General features: G+C 39.1%; 1 long non-coding RNA gene across 1 annotated transcript in view; it reads left to right on the top strand.

The window, feature by feature from the left end:
* The first annotated feature begins 733 nt into the window (after positions 1 to 733).
* LOC127001931 (uncharacterized) overlaps positions 734 to 14,869 on the top strand; it is an 81,752-nt gene continuing 67,616 nt past the window's right edge. The window contains exon 1 of the long non-coding RNA XR_007755565.1: positions 734 to 1,198. This is a non-coding gene — a long non-coding RNA (uncharacterized LOC127001931). The remainder of the gene's footprint in view (positions 1,199 to 14,869) is intronic.

Here is a 14,869-nt window from a genome sequence, read left to right as displayed (position 1 = left end):
CCCTGTCTTCCAGCTGATACATGGGAATCGTACAGAATGGAAATACAACGTGGAAAATACGATAGTAATGTACCTTTTGCTGGCTTAATCTCCTATATTAATTTGATGCAATGGGCGTGTTGATTTAGGTAATTGTCCGATTGTTTTACGTAAAAAGCAATGCTGATACGGTGTCATGTGGCATCAATTTAAAGGGATTGTCCCGTGTGTGTGTGTGTGTGTGTGTGTGTGTGTGTGTGTGTGTGTGTGTGTGTTATGCTGTGATAGCCTATGGCAAAAAGGATCGTGATTGCTTTATACATCAACTTAATGACTTTCCGTTTTCACTTACATTAGTGAATGCAAACTGCATACTCCATTGACCCTAGACAGAAAAAAAAGATGGGAAGGGGAATGGAGGATGGAAAAGTCATCACTGCACTAACCCATAGCGTGATAACAGGAATATTCAAACCGATCATTACATTTTATGTACAGGAAAACTGCAATATACCATTATTATTATTATTATACAATGAATAATCGTTACCATTGTGTCTTTTAGCACCTCCACCGTTCCCCACTCTACCCGTTAATTGGGCTTCATAAAGGAGCGTAGAGGTTAGTTACTCTTAAAAAAAAAAGAAATAAAGAATTCATGTGCCCCACCAGCATTTAGCCCAGCAAGACTCCCACAGACAAACGTGCTGTGGTGCGGCCAATGGGAGGGCGTGGCACATGTCGTCAAGCGCCTGGTATCCAATGGCAGGCTCTGAGACAAGCTATTGTGGCCAATCAACGCTCGCTAAACTCGTGCAGCCCATCAGTCATCCTACGGTTTAGTGGATTTACGGTGTCCTCGTGTTTTGCTTATCTTGGTGCTTATGTCTGGTTAGTGCAGTAACCATGCGTGTCGAAACTGCCGGAAGTGATACATTTACTGCGCGTGAAAGTGTTTGTGCCAGAAATGTACTCAGAAACCCAGAACGATTGGCTGAAACTTCCTCGAAAGGGAACAAGAACACCAGAGCAAAGCCCACGTGTGCAGACAACTCGACCACTGTTCTAGCCTGACAAACAAATGTCATCCTTGCCGTGTTACAGGGGAACGACACTACGCACGGGACCAGATAGACATTGACAATAACCCTCATACCCTGTGGGACTACGATTACCACAATGATGTCGATCCCGATGAGCCTAACTACCCGGCAGATACGTGAGTGTTAATTGATGTTTTTTGTTGACTAATTTAGTATTTAATGATAATGTGTTGCCCTGGGATATGGTGTCGTAAAATGTAATGACAGATAAGCCTCGACATTATGAATCCGACTTGTGATTGTCCTGTGCCACGTACTGTTACTACCATTCTCTGGTCTTTACATTTTATTGAGTCTCTTTGAGTGTGGTTGTCTCAGGCTAGCTGTGTTGCCGCTTCACCCTTCTCTCTCGTTCTCCCTCCCTCCCCTACCCCCACTCTCTCGCTCTCCCCCTCCACTCTCTCTGGCCTAATAGCTACGATCGGCTGATGCCCCTCCCCCCCAAAAAATTCTCTCCCCAACATTTTTCTACATTTTAAAATATCATATATTCATTTATTTTCCACACCATGAGGTAAGGGTTGACCGGCCTAAACAAGGAGAGTGAGAGAAGAAATGAAAAGAAAAAAAACGAAAATGAGAGAGAGAGAGAGAGAGAGAGAGAGAGAGAGAGAGAGAGAGAGAGAGGTAGCGATAATGTGGCAACCCGCTAATACCATCAGCCACTCCAAAAGTGACTTGATAAAATGAAGAGTATACATATACGAGTATAGTAAACCAATGATATGATTGTGTGTACAAGTTTATACCCGCTACGAGGCTTGTGAACGTTATCATTATCGTTACTGGAGGGAGCCATCTGTTGTGTTGAGCAGACGTCTGTTAGGCTATCATAAGGGGCGATACGTATATATGCCTTGGAAAGCTCTATTCGTTTTTCTAATTATTATTATTATTATTATTATTATTATTATTATTATTATTATTATTATTTCCACGAGGGCAGTTACGATTCTTTTCGTGTATTGGGTCTGCATTCGGCTGCACTTACCATTCCAGCTTCGTAATGTTGCAAAGTGCTATTGATGGTAATGGCGGTGCTTGAGGCTGTGGTGGTGACTGGTGTGTGATAAGGTTGTTGTTGTTGTTGGTGGTGGTGTGTGTGTGTGGTGATGACTGTCATGTGGGGAGGGGGTGAATATGATGATGGTGATGATGATCGATCTATCAATATCTATACAGTTTTTAAATTCTCAAGGAGGATTCTCAAGTATAAACATTTCTATTTATGATGTTAGAGTTGACAAAATCGCTCAGTGCCGGTAAAATAAAGAAAATGCTCTGGCTAGGCTATGAATATTTCGCTCCTTGTTTTGTTTACTATTCATAATTTCTTCTCCCTCGGATATTTATATTTCTTTTATTATGGCTGTGCTGCAGATTGCCGAGTGCCGACACATAAATAAGTGTAATGCTAGGCTACGGATATTCCTTATTACATATTCCTTCCTTCCTTCCTTATATTCCTTCAGTTCCTTTTACCTCCCTCCCAACTTGTTATAGTCCTCTTCCAGTTGTTTTTAATCTTGTAAACTGTTCAAGATTGCCTAGTATCGATGGTTCAGGCTGCACATATAAAATAAACTTCTATTTGCCCTTTATTTTCCCTTTCCTTTCTCTTCTCCGTCGTTTCATGGCCTAATTAAAAGGAGCACACGCCATCCAACTGAATGAATAGTGACGCGTTACGTGAAAGAAATATTCATCTATTCCACTTAAAAGCACCAAACTATGACATTTATTTTCAGTGCGCTATTATCTACTTTTACCTTCCTCAATCTAAAAGGATGGAAATATAGTTGCATCAAAGAATTTTACTTTTCCAATAAGTGAAATGAGAAAAGGACAAAATTAGAAGAGAGAATACTTAAGGACCTAGATTATAAATAAGTATAAATGCATAATCTGATATTGCTTATTGGTAAAAAAAACCATATGACAATACACCGTTTGCAAAACATGAAATAACACTAAACAGTATAGCAGCCTGGCATCATGGCATCACAACAAAGGGGAATGGGATATAAAAACAATAAACTGCGTGTGATTACAATACCTGATGTGCAACACAAAAGTTGGTGACAGCGAATGACGCGGTAATTAGCCGCTACAATATGGGGCAGACAGTTTATATTCATTTTTGCTACCCAGCGATAGAGGTTAATAGACTCGGGGAGATAAATGTAACTCAACTTGACCTTTTTATAGTGTGTCTCCTTTCATCAGTGAGGAAATATAGACAACTTATTAAGCAAATTCACGAAGAGGTAAACAAATACATATAGATACGCTATGTTATGCATATGAAAAACAAGCTCATATTAATTGATAAAATAAGCAGTAATTGATAAATTAAGTAATAGCCAACTGAATCAAGTGATAAATGAACAGTAACTTAATACCTATGTAGTATGAATAAATAGTTGAAATATATAACTTGGTAAATATATGGTTAGAGAGCCATATAAGTAAGTAGTAGAGGACAGCTTTAAGAATATGGATTTGACAAAGTTAATGTTAGACTAGTATTATATTCAGTTATTCACACACACACACACACACACACACACACACACACACACACACACACACATATCCGCGTATCTCCACACAACATCTGGCTTACTGTTAGTCTCACCTCTCACGTCAATCTTCTTCATATAATCCCGTCAAAGGCACACACTCTGCCAGCATGCAACTCAAGGGAGGGATTAATATTCAGACTGAGCAAGTGCTTCGTCTGTGCGTGTGTAGGACTGTAGGGGTAAGTTTCTGGTGCTGGTATATATAAAATCTTTTACTATGTGACCTATTGTGGTGTTCCTAAATCAAACTACGAGGATTTAAAAGAATATCCCCTTGTTCGATTTTTAAGCCTTCTAATGACAAAATTTTAAAGAGGTAGTGGTACTTTTAGTGTGTAAGCTTATTGTTCGTTCCAAACCAAGCTAGTGAGTGCTTAATAAGTGATTTCCCTCTTTGTCTGTAAACCCCTTCTGTGAGTTGATGGTACTCATATAAGGTTTTGGATTTATAAAGTGCACAAGCCTGTATATTGCTCCTTTCCTAACCAAACCAAGGAGTGTAAGTTACAATCCAACTCGATTACTTATCTAACGTACCTACTTAAACGCCACCCTAACTACCCACCTAATTAACTACCTCCTTAACTACATCCGTACCTGCATACTTGCCTCATACCAACCAACACATCTTCCCACTTTCAGTCGTTGCATTCCTCTTCCCAAATTACTTTATCAACCTATTAACCTACTAAGCTGTGTGTCTGTGTAACTATCTGTCAACCTGTCTGTCTACCTACCCAACTAAACACCTTACCTACATGGCCACCCACTCGCCCTTCCCACACTTCACCTTCCTCATCAGCTGTTTCCTTTTCAACACTACTTTCACATCTAGTATACTTGGAAATTTAATAGCCTCTCACTCCCCCGTAACACATGTTGAAACCTGCCTCGTACCATGTAAACATTTGTCTCGTCCTAAGTGAACTTCGGTGGTGAATCTTCTAGTCTGTGGATTAATACGCTTTAGAAGTGTTGAAGAAAAATGGTTTGTATTATAGTAGAAGTAGTAGTAGTAGTAATAGTAGTAGTTGTAGTTGTAATAGTAGTAGTAGAAGTAGTAGTTGTTGTTGTTGTTGTTGTTTTATTAATAGTAGTAATGTTATTGTTCATACATTTTTGTATTCTTGTTTATAAAGTGTGAGTGGTAAAAGGCTATAGTGGTGTAGTTATTGCACGGATGGTTACACACACACACACACACACACACACACGCACACCGTCACCAATCTTTTTATCCCAGGCTTCACACGCTGACACAAAATCGTGGAAGGGAAAATGAAAGCAAACAATCGCATATCGTATTTGTTTTCGCCTATGCATTGGAGCGTCGAGGAAGATTTGTGTGCAGTGCTCGCGAACGCTTGACGGAAGACAGTTGAAGAATCTAAAGGACGTAAAAGGTTGAATGATTAATGTTTTCGCATCGGTTCATAAGTGTAATTGGGGCTTCATTATTCAAGACATAACACGTACACAAAACCCACTACAGTCAATGTTTGTCTCGGTGAGCGTCTTTAAACCTGCCTACTTTCCTGCCTTATGCCTCTTGCAGACTCTTTATGTTCTTATGTTTTCATGTTTTTATACCTTTTAAACACCTACGTATGTCTTTTGGTCGTGGTACAGGAAATATCTCGCTCGTGTAGTACCGTATGCTTGTAATTTCTTAAGTATTTTTTTTTTTACAGGAAGGGAGGCAGCTCAAGGGCAAAAATAAATGGAAAAGAAAAAAAACCCGCTGGGAAAAAAAAAGTTGAGTTAGATTATGAGTATGAGGTTGTATAATTTGTAGATAGTTTTGAATGATTGCAATTGTTAGGTGGGTCATGATGGTTGAATTCCTACCTTAATTATGACACGGGTAAAAATCTCGCCTTTGTTTGCTCGTCATTTCGGAATTGAAGCGTTTGTTGTATACTGAGGAGGAAACATATTTTGTGTTTTCCTCTTTTTTATTGTTAGCTGTTTCTTGTATGACAGTTTTGAAGATCTTTTTTGCTGCCGAAAGTTTACCGTTTGTTGTCTTGTACTGTAACTTATTTTATTTTTAATTTTTTAGTTTATCTCTCTCTCTCTCTCTCTCTCTCTCTCTCTCTCTCTCTCTCTCTCTCTCTAATTACACACTCAGAAAGACATCTGCATTACACGTCTGCAGCAAAATTTATGGCTGAATTAACATCGACTTCGAGGTTTGTTTATTTATAAATTCACTTGTATTACATCTCGGAAGCTTTCTGTGCTGGGAGATCTTGCCTTTTCATTACACAGACTCAGAATTAAACTCGTATTACACCTCAGCAGTTGATCATGACTTTTTAATGCAACACTTCGGAGGTTTGTTTACTTTTCACTGCACGCATCGAGGCATAAACCTCCAATAGTTTTAAGGTATAAGGGAGTGGCGAAGGACAAAACAAAACTGTGACAAAATTCCTCCCAACATATTGCTCCCTTGAAGGACGACAGATAACTAAGTAGCTTATGCAATCATTATGCAAATTAGTGGCTTGTTTACATATTCTTAGACACGCAAATATTAAACCTGTAAAACACCTCATATTTGTTGAGGATAATTGTAACATTTTTTGGCGGCTCATGTTGTACAGCGATTAATTAGAGTCTTCGCCAGTAAACTCGCCCAGACCCAAGCCTGTGTTACGTGTCAGACATAATTATAAACATTTTTGTAGCCTATTTGCTTTAAAAACCTGTGTCACATCCAAGTACCTTTTCTTATAACGCGTCAGACATTATTATAATATTTTTTTACGTACTACTTGCCTTAGCTAAACCTGTGACATTCAAGCACCTCGTCTTGTAAAGCGTCAGACATCATAATTATAATTTTCTCCGAGTTTGCTTTCCCGGGAGTGAGGGGTTTCGTTCTCGCTGAATACATTTTGCCCTTCATTACCGACAGGGATGGAGTGAATACAAGAGAGAGTTTAATATTCGAATGCGAATACGATACCTTTAATTTCTAAAAGTACGAGCATGAATATAAAGAAATACTGTGAATTCGAAAGCAAATACGAATATATGCTTCATGATAGTATTTATGAACCCATCTAGTAATACTTTTAGTTAAAAATCATTTATAGTTATGATTCAGCATAGTACTGTACTATAACTGTGGAATGGTAAACTGGCTTCTTGCTCAGTAAATCATGACATGTCAGCATTTAGTACCGGGACACCACACCAACTTTGAGTAAAGTCGAGACATTGATTATATGTTTTCCATGAATTTCCGAACGGTCACTATTTACCTTCCAATCTTTGTGATTTAAATTCTGAGATGATCGTCGTGTTCAGGAGACATGTATGTACGAGAACAAAGATTTGACTCTAAACTGGGCTCCATAATTCCTGGAAATATTGGTAATAAGTCAAGTGTGGTGTAGACTTTAATTCACTGACATATTTATCTCAATTACTTTGCTTTTTACCCTTCTGAGCGGATCTTCCAGGACATCGCGCCCTTACCCACTCAGCCAGAGCCTCTCCATTACACGCGTATGACACTTTCTGTAAACATTTCCTCTTCCGTTCCCTTGAGCATAGTTATTTCCTCTTCGCTAAATACATTCTGAACCAAACCTGCATTACTACCACCTAAGCATCTCGTCTTGCCGCACGCGCATGACACTTTTTGTAAATATTTTCTCCTCTGTTTCCCGCGAATAATCAGTGTTTTCTGCAGGCGCCGCGGAAAGCATGTGTTGCCTGTTTTTCTGTGGCAGGTTTTTCGTCCCTCGGGGCAGAGCAGTATTCCGTCCAGGCTGTTGCTTGACCGTTTGGTGCACCAGTCTTGTGCACGAGGAGAAGGAGGGGAGGAGGAGGAGGAGGAGGAGTATAGGAAGAGGAGGAGGATAGGAGGAGTAGGAGGAGGCAGTGGAGGAGGAAGAGGAAGAGGAGGAGGATAGGAGGAGTAGGAGGAGGCAGTGGAGGAGGAGGAGGAGGAAGAGGAGGAGGGAAAGGAAAAAGTAGGTTAGAAAAATGGTGAATGCTGTGTAGCTTTATTTACTTCTTCCCAAGACAAAGAAAAGAGAAAGGAGGAAGTGTGAAGGAACGAGGAGGAATTCGTACTTGTGTCATTTTTTTGGTGTGGAGTATAAGTATTACCATGTTATATTTATAGTGTACATTTCATTGAGTATACATTGTGTGCTTTTATACTGTGCTTTGTGTTTGAGTAGGTCTCTTGATATATTATTATTCCACTAGTTCTTGTTACATTTATAAATTGTGTTTAGTGACTGATAGTTATTCTGCAGGACTTATGTCGTTTTTTCTGCTTGTTTTTTTTTAATAATTTTTTCTATGGTCTGATGAATTCGATAGCACGTGCAACACATCCGCAGTAAAATAAAAACGTGAAATCATTACGGTCTTAACTTGTGCTCAGGTGAATTGGTTCCATCGCAAAATAACCCCAAACAAACTCGTCTTTTAAATTATTGACTGTCTTTATGTAACTCTCCCCATATTATAGTACTCACCCATTAAATCGCCATATACCGACTCACTATGCATTAAATCGCCAAATATGAGCTCACTAGTATATATTATCTCTCTTAAGCACAAACTCGTTTCAATACTAATTCGCTTTCCCTTTATTATCGTGATCGTATCCATTATAGAAGAAGTACCGTTTTTTATGTCATGGTAATATATTTTTGCATCGAGGCGGCTTCATCATTATATTCCTCTTACTCTTTCCCCTTTTCCTCCCCTACCTGTCTGTCAATGTCTGTTCCTTTCCACCTGTCATTTCCATTTGTCACTGTTTGAGTTACCTTTCCTCTCTGACCTTCTTTCTGTTTGTCACTATGCCTATCTGTCTGTTTTTTACGTCTCTGTCTGTCTTTCTGTCTTTGTCTGTCTGTGTGTGTTTCTTTTCACTCTGTCCCCCTTTCTTTCTCTTTGTCTTTTTTCTACTTTTCTGTATAGGCCTACCTACCCTTCACTCTCTACTTAATCCTGTCTCCTTTCTTTCTTCACCCCTCTATTTATCTATCGCTGTCTTTCTTTCTATCACTGTCTATTCACTTTCACTTTCTATTTCTATTCACTTCTATTTCTATTCACTTTCACTTTCTATTCACTTTCTATCACTGTCTATTCACTTTCTTTCTATCACTGTCTATTCACTGTCTTTCCTTCTATCACTGTCTTTCTTATCTATCACTGTCTAGGTCCCTCTTTCCCTGCTCCTATCCTTCCTTCCTCTATCTCCTCTTCGCTCACTCACTGTTCTTCTCTCTCTCTCTCTCTCTCTCTCTCTCTCTCTCTCTCTCTCTCTCTCTCTCTCTCTCTCTCTCTCTCTCTCTCTCAGGCTCTCTCCCGGTATCGTTCCCGGAATAAAAATGTAACGCTATTAAACTTTATTTATTTTTTTGCCAAGTGAAAGTGATTCATACGCGTGGTAAATTTTAATACTCTGTAAACAACTGAATAATGTTAATGGTGTCCTCTTAAGCGGGATTAATTTACCTCTAAAGAGTTCATTTCACTTTTTATATACTTACTCTTCATTTTTATTTCACTTATAATTATTCAGTTAAGAGAGGGAACGCAGGGGTAGAGCTGTGAGACCATTTGGGGAAAAAAATGCCAAAGAACATTTTAAAATTCCCTTGTTTTATAGACTTTTATGCTTTTTTACCAAGTGTTTTCAATCTCTTTTTATTACAGTTTTAGATGTCTAGCTGGCTGCGAGGTGCCGTGGGTAAATGACTGAACCAAAATAGTTGTCCTAAAAGATGGGGTGAATGCGGACGAAAACATTTTAATAGGAGGAGGAGGAGAAAGATGTGAGAGAGAAAGAGGGAGAGGCGTGAAGTCAGCGTTAGTGATGGATGAAATATGAAGGAAGTAATGGAGTGGGAAGGTCTGGATGAGAGGGAGGGAGGAAGGGAAGGGAGTGAAACAGTGGATAGGGAGGAAGAAAGGAGAGGAAGGGGGGAGTGGTGTATGGAACGGGAAGAGAGAGGGAGGAAAGGAAGGAGGTAGGGATGAAGGAACGGAGAGGAAAGGACAGAGGGAGGTGAGAGTGTGTAATTCCGAAGAAAGAGCAGAGAAAGGAAGCTGAGGAGAGAAAGAGGAATTGAGAAGCGTTGTCGGAAAGAAAGTGAAGTGGAGTGAAGTGAGGAAAGTGAAGTGAAGGAAAAGGAGTGAGAAAAAAGGAAGAAAATAGACAAAGGGAGGAAAGAAAAAAATAAGGGTAGATAAGCTTGTTGGAAGGGAAGGGAAGAGAAGGGATAGAAGAGAGTGAAGGGAAGGAAGGGCGTGAGAGGAAAGAAAGGAAGAAGAGGAGAGAGGAAGAGGGACGGGAGGAGGAAGCTGGGAGGGAGAAAAGGAAGGAAAGAAAGGAGGTGAGAGAAAAGAAAGGAAGGAGAGGAGAGAGGAAGAGGGATGGGAGGAGGAAGCTGTGAGGGAGAAAAGGAAGGAAAGAGAGGAGGTGAGAGGAAAGAAAGGAAGGAGAGGAGAGAGGAAGAGAAACAGGAGGAGGAAGTTGGGAGGGAGGGAAGGGAAAAAGGACAGGAGGAGGAAGCTGGAAGGGAGAAAAGAAAGGAAAGAGAGGAGGTGAGAGGAAAGAAAGGAAGGAGAGGAGAGAGGAAGAGGGGTGGAAGGAGGAAGCTGGGAGAGAAGGGAAGGGAAAAAGGACAGGAGGAGGAAGCTAAGAGGGAGAAAAGAAAGGAAAGAGAGGAGGAGAAAGAAAGGAAGGAGAGGAGAGAGGAAGAGGGGTGGAAGGAGGAAGCTGGGAGAGAAGGGAAGGGAAAAAGGACAGGAGGAGGAAGCTAAGAGGGAGAAAAGAAAGGAAAGAGAGGAGGTGAGAGGAAAGAAAGGAAGGAGAGGAGAGAGGAAGAGGGATGAGAGGAGGAAGCTGGGAGAGAAGGGAAAGGAAAAAGGACAGGAGGAGGAAGCTAAAAGGGAGAAAAGAAAGGAAAGAGAGGCGGTGAGAGGAAAGAAAGGAAGGAGAGGAGAGAGGAAGAGGGGTGGGAGGAGGAAGCTGGGAGAGAAGGGAAGGGAAAAAGGACAGGAGGAGGAAGCTAAGAGGGAGAAAAGAAAGGAAAGAGAGGCGGTGAGAGGAAAGAATGGACGGGGGAGAGAGGAAGAGGGATGAGAGGAGGAAGCCGACTCCGCAATAAACTTTAAAGACGAAGGAGGGAAATGAAAACGCGAGAATTTGATGGTGCATGAACACGGATGAAAAATGAGAGAAGGAACCGAATGAGAAATATTGCGAGAATATTAAATAAACGACGCGCTCTTACGGAACGGACGAGCAGCTTCTTCGTTCTTTTTATTCCTTATGGTATTATTAATTCTTGCTTCGCGGTATTATTTTTTTTATTTACCTAACTAACTGACTTCCTACCTTCCTCTTAACATGATTTTTCTGTAACTTCTGTAACCTAATTATTGATCCTCGGTATTATTATTATTTTTTTAATATATCACATTAACATTTTTTCTACATTTCTCCTAACATGATTTTTCTGTATCTTTGCAAGGAACCGTAACAACAACTACAACAACAACAGCAACATCAACAACAAGACACACACACACACACACACACACACACACACACACACACACACACACACACACGTAGGGAATTCCAGCTTTTCTTATGTGTATTTTCTATATTTTATTTAATCGTTATGTTATAGTTAAAATTTTCGACCTATGTAATTGCCTTTCCTGTTCTGTTTTCTTTATCATTCCAAAACATTATTTTCTGTAACTTTCAAGAAACAGAAAAACAAAACTCACGTAGGAAATCGAGGTTTTCTACGTGTGTTTTCTTAGTTATATTTATTTGTTATGTTAATACACAATTTCGACTTAATTACTTTTTCCTTTCTCATTTCTTTAACCCTTTGACGGCGGTGAAACTCTATATAGACGGTCCAGAATTCAGTCAGTTTTGTGTGGCAGATATATAACAATCCTCCCAGGTCGCGGTAGAATCTATATATAGACGATAGTTAAAACACCTCTTATCCCGCGTAACTATATTAATGCTAAGGTCCTAATGTCGGCAGTGACTATATATAGATCATTCAGTTTGGGGGATCTACTCTTCATATACTGACGCGGGGTTAATCAGGCTTGACATCTAGGCAGGCAGACACAAACAGACAGACGCAGACAGATAGACGAACAGACATTTTTTTTTCTTCTCATCTCTTTAATTAGACTTGACATCTAGGCAGGCAGAACACAGACACAGACAAACACAGACAGATAGATGGACAGACAGGTAGCTAGACCAGTTAGGTTCACACAGTAACCGGATGTTTTTCATGGTTCGTACTAACAACAACAACAACATCAACAAGATTAATTGACCTCTTGCGGCCACTCATTCTTGTTTTCTTTTCTTGTAGTATCGCTTTTTCCTCCTTGAGCTGCCTCCCTTGCCCTAACAACAACAACAACAACAAACAACAACAACAACAACAACAACAACAACAACAACAACAACAACAACAACAAACCATTTATATATATCGTAAAGGGAATGATTTTGACGCTACATTGAACTTGAGATTGAAACAACGCCACTATCACCCCCCCTCCCCCCCCCCTCACACCGCCACCACCACCACCAACAACAACAACAACAACAGCCTACCATTTGTACATATCGCAAAGGGAATTATGATTTTGACGCTGCTACATCGAACTTGAATCGTCTCTCTTCCGTCTTGGTGTTTAAAACTGCACCTTCCAATCTCGCTTTTCCCGCCGTGACGAGGCTGTTTCATTTACATTTGGTTGGACTCAGATTGCGCCCAAGTTTGCTGCGTCTCTTGACAACGGAAATGCAACAAGCGAGTGTGGAGGGATTGACTCGGAAACTAACTTGGGGATACTTATTTTTTACTTCCTCCTCCTCCTCCTCGTCCTCGTCCTCGCCCTCCTGCCCATGTTGCTATTTTTGTTTTGGATCTTTTCTCCTTTTTCCTTCTGCACACTCCTATTCTTTTCCTCCGCCTCCGCCTCCGCCTTCGCCTCCTCCTAATCCTTCTCCGTTTCATCTTTCTCTCTCCTACTTCTCATTTTATTTACTCTATCCTCTTTCGTCCTCGTATTCCTCCTCCCTCACCACCTCCTCCTCCTCCTCCTCCTCCTCCTGGCACGTGCCGATATGATAGTGGGATAATTTAGGGAAGATTGCTGACGGAGAGTGAATTGTAAAGGGGAGGTAAAGGAATTCTCTGTCGCTCTAATAGTCTGCAATATCGACGCTTGATAGAAGATACATTGAAGGAAATTAATAAACAGGGAAAGAAATGGAGAGGAAAAGAGTTATTAGATCGTGTTTGTAAGAGTTGAAGGAATGTGTGGTTGTAAATGTTTGATGTTTTGAGGTTTGTGAATGTTTTTTATATATTTTTTTTTAGGTTTTTATTTTTTGTGTTTGTGTTAGTTTCCTTTTTATGGTTTGTTTTGCTGAGTGGTTCAACTTTTTCATTTTTACTTCGAATAGTTGCTTTATCTTATTTGTTAATGGGTGTTTTGTAATGTTTGTTAGTGTTTTCTTTTCATTTATTTTTACTAATTATTATCATGTTACATATTTTTACTTTTTTGTATGATTTTTTTTTTTACTTTTTTATTTTTTGTTGCTTCTTGTCTAATACTATTGAATTTTTTTTTATGACATTACTTTTATAACCTTTTTATTTTATATTCGTGTGATGTATTTTATTATTGAGTAACTCATTACCCCTTTTAGTTTTCTATTTACTTTTATTTCTTTACACGCTCTACTTTTGTTTTATATACTCCTTGCTCCTCACTTTACACTTATTATTAATCTCTCAATCTTTGTACTGTTCTCTACTGTCTAGTTACTTTCTATTACTACATATTACTATATCTATTACTATCTAATACTATCTAGTACTATTTAATATACTATTTCACTCCTCTCCTACTGCTTCTACTATTTATAGTAATAATGATAATAATAATAATAAAACTACTACTACTACTACTACTACTAATAATAATAATAATAATTTTGATGATTATAAATGGTAATAATGATAACAGAAATGATAATATTGATAATGGGGTTGATGATATAATTATACTGATTTTGATGATGATAATGGTGATATCAATAGTAGTAACAACAACAACAACACCTTTCACACGTCATCGACAGCCAAAATAAACCCCAAAGCACCCCTCGACAAACACCTCCCAGCGCACGCCATAACCGTCAAAACCTCGCTGACGGCTAATATAGTTTTACCTAACTACTCTTCTCGGCCACCCAATAAAGGGGGTAATCCATTAACACCTAAGTTCACACCGCATAGAGGAAAACAGGTGTGCCATACGGACAGGTGTAAGTGCCAACAGGTATAAGCTTTTCATCATCATCATCAGTAGCCGTTATTAAGTCTAGTGTAGGACAAAAACCTTTCTCAAACTCTTTATCTCTTTCTGTTTGATGTTTGATTATGCCACTATTCTCATAAGGTTCTAATTTTATGTTTTTAGTATATAACCAAAAAGGAATATGCTTTTCATCAGCCATTATTAGTTTAGAGTTGGCCCAAAACCTTTCCCAAACTCTTTATCTCTTTCTGTCTGATGTTTGTTTACACCACTATTCTCATAAGGTTTTAATTTTATGTTTTTAGTATATAGCCAAAAAGGAACATGCTTTTCATTAGTCATTATCACTTTAGAGTTGGACCAAAACCTTTCCCAAACTCTTTATCTCTTTCTGTCTGATGTTTGTTTACACCACTATTCTCATAAGGTTTTAATTTTATGTTTTTAGTATATAGCCAAAAAGGAACATGCTTTTCATTAGTCATTATCAGTTTAGAGTTGGACCAAAACCTCTCCCAAACCTTTTAACTTATTCTGTCTGGGTTTCTTTATTCCATTTTTATCGGATAAGGTTCTAATTTCATGTTTCCTGTATATAACCAGCAGGAATAAGCTTTTCGTCATCATCATCAACCATTAATAATCTAGTGTTGGACAAAAATATATCTCAAATTATTTAACTTTTCTGTCTAATGTTTTGTTTTTTTCCATTGTTCTCAGATAAGATTCTAATTTCCTTTTTTCGTCTAGCTCTCTCTCGGGTACGACTTTTACATTTGGGTCACTCTTTGTTACTTTGGTTGTCCAGTTAACGTCCCCATTTTTGTT

This window comes from Eriocheir sinensis, chromosome 22, assembly GCF_024679095.1.
Source record: "Eriocheir sinensis breed Jianghai 21 chromosome 22, ASM2467909v1, whole genome shotgun sequence".
In the NCBI taxonomy this organism is placed as follows: domain Eukaryota; kingdom Metazoa; phylum Arthropoda; class Malacostraca; order Decapoda; family Varunidae; genus Eriocheir; species Eriocheir sinensis.
The sequence above is the reverse complement of the archived record's forward strand: the minus strand, read 5'-3'. Positions and strand labels throughout refer to the sequence as shown.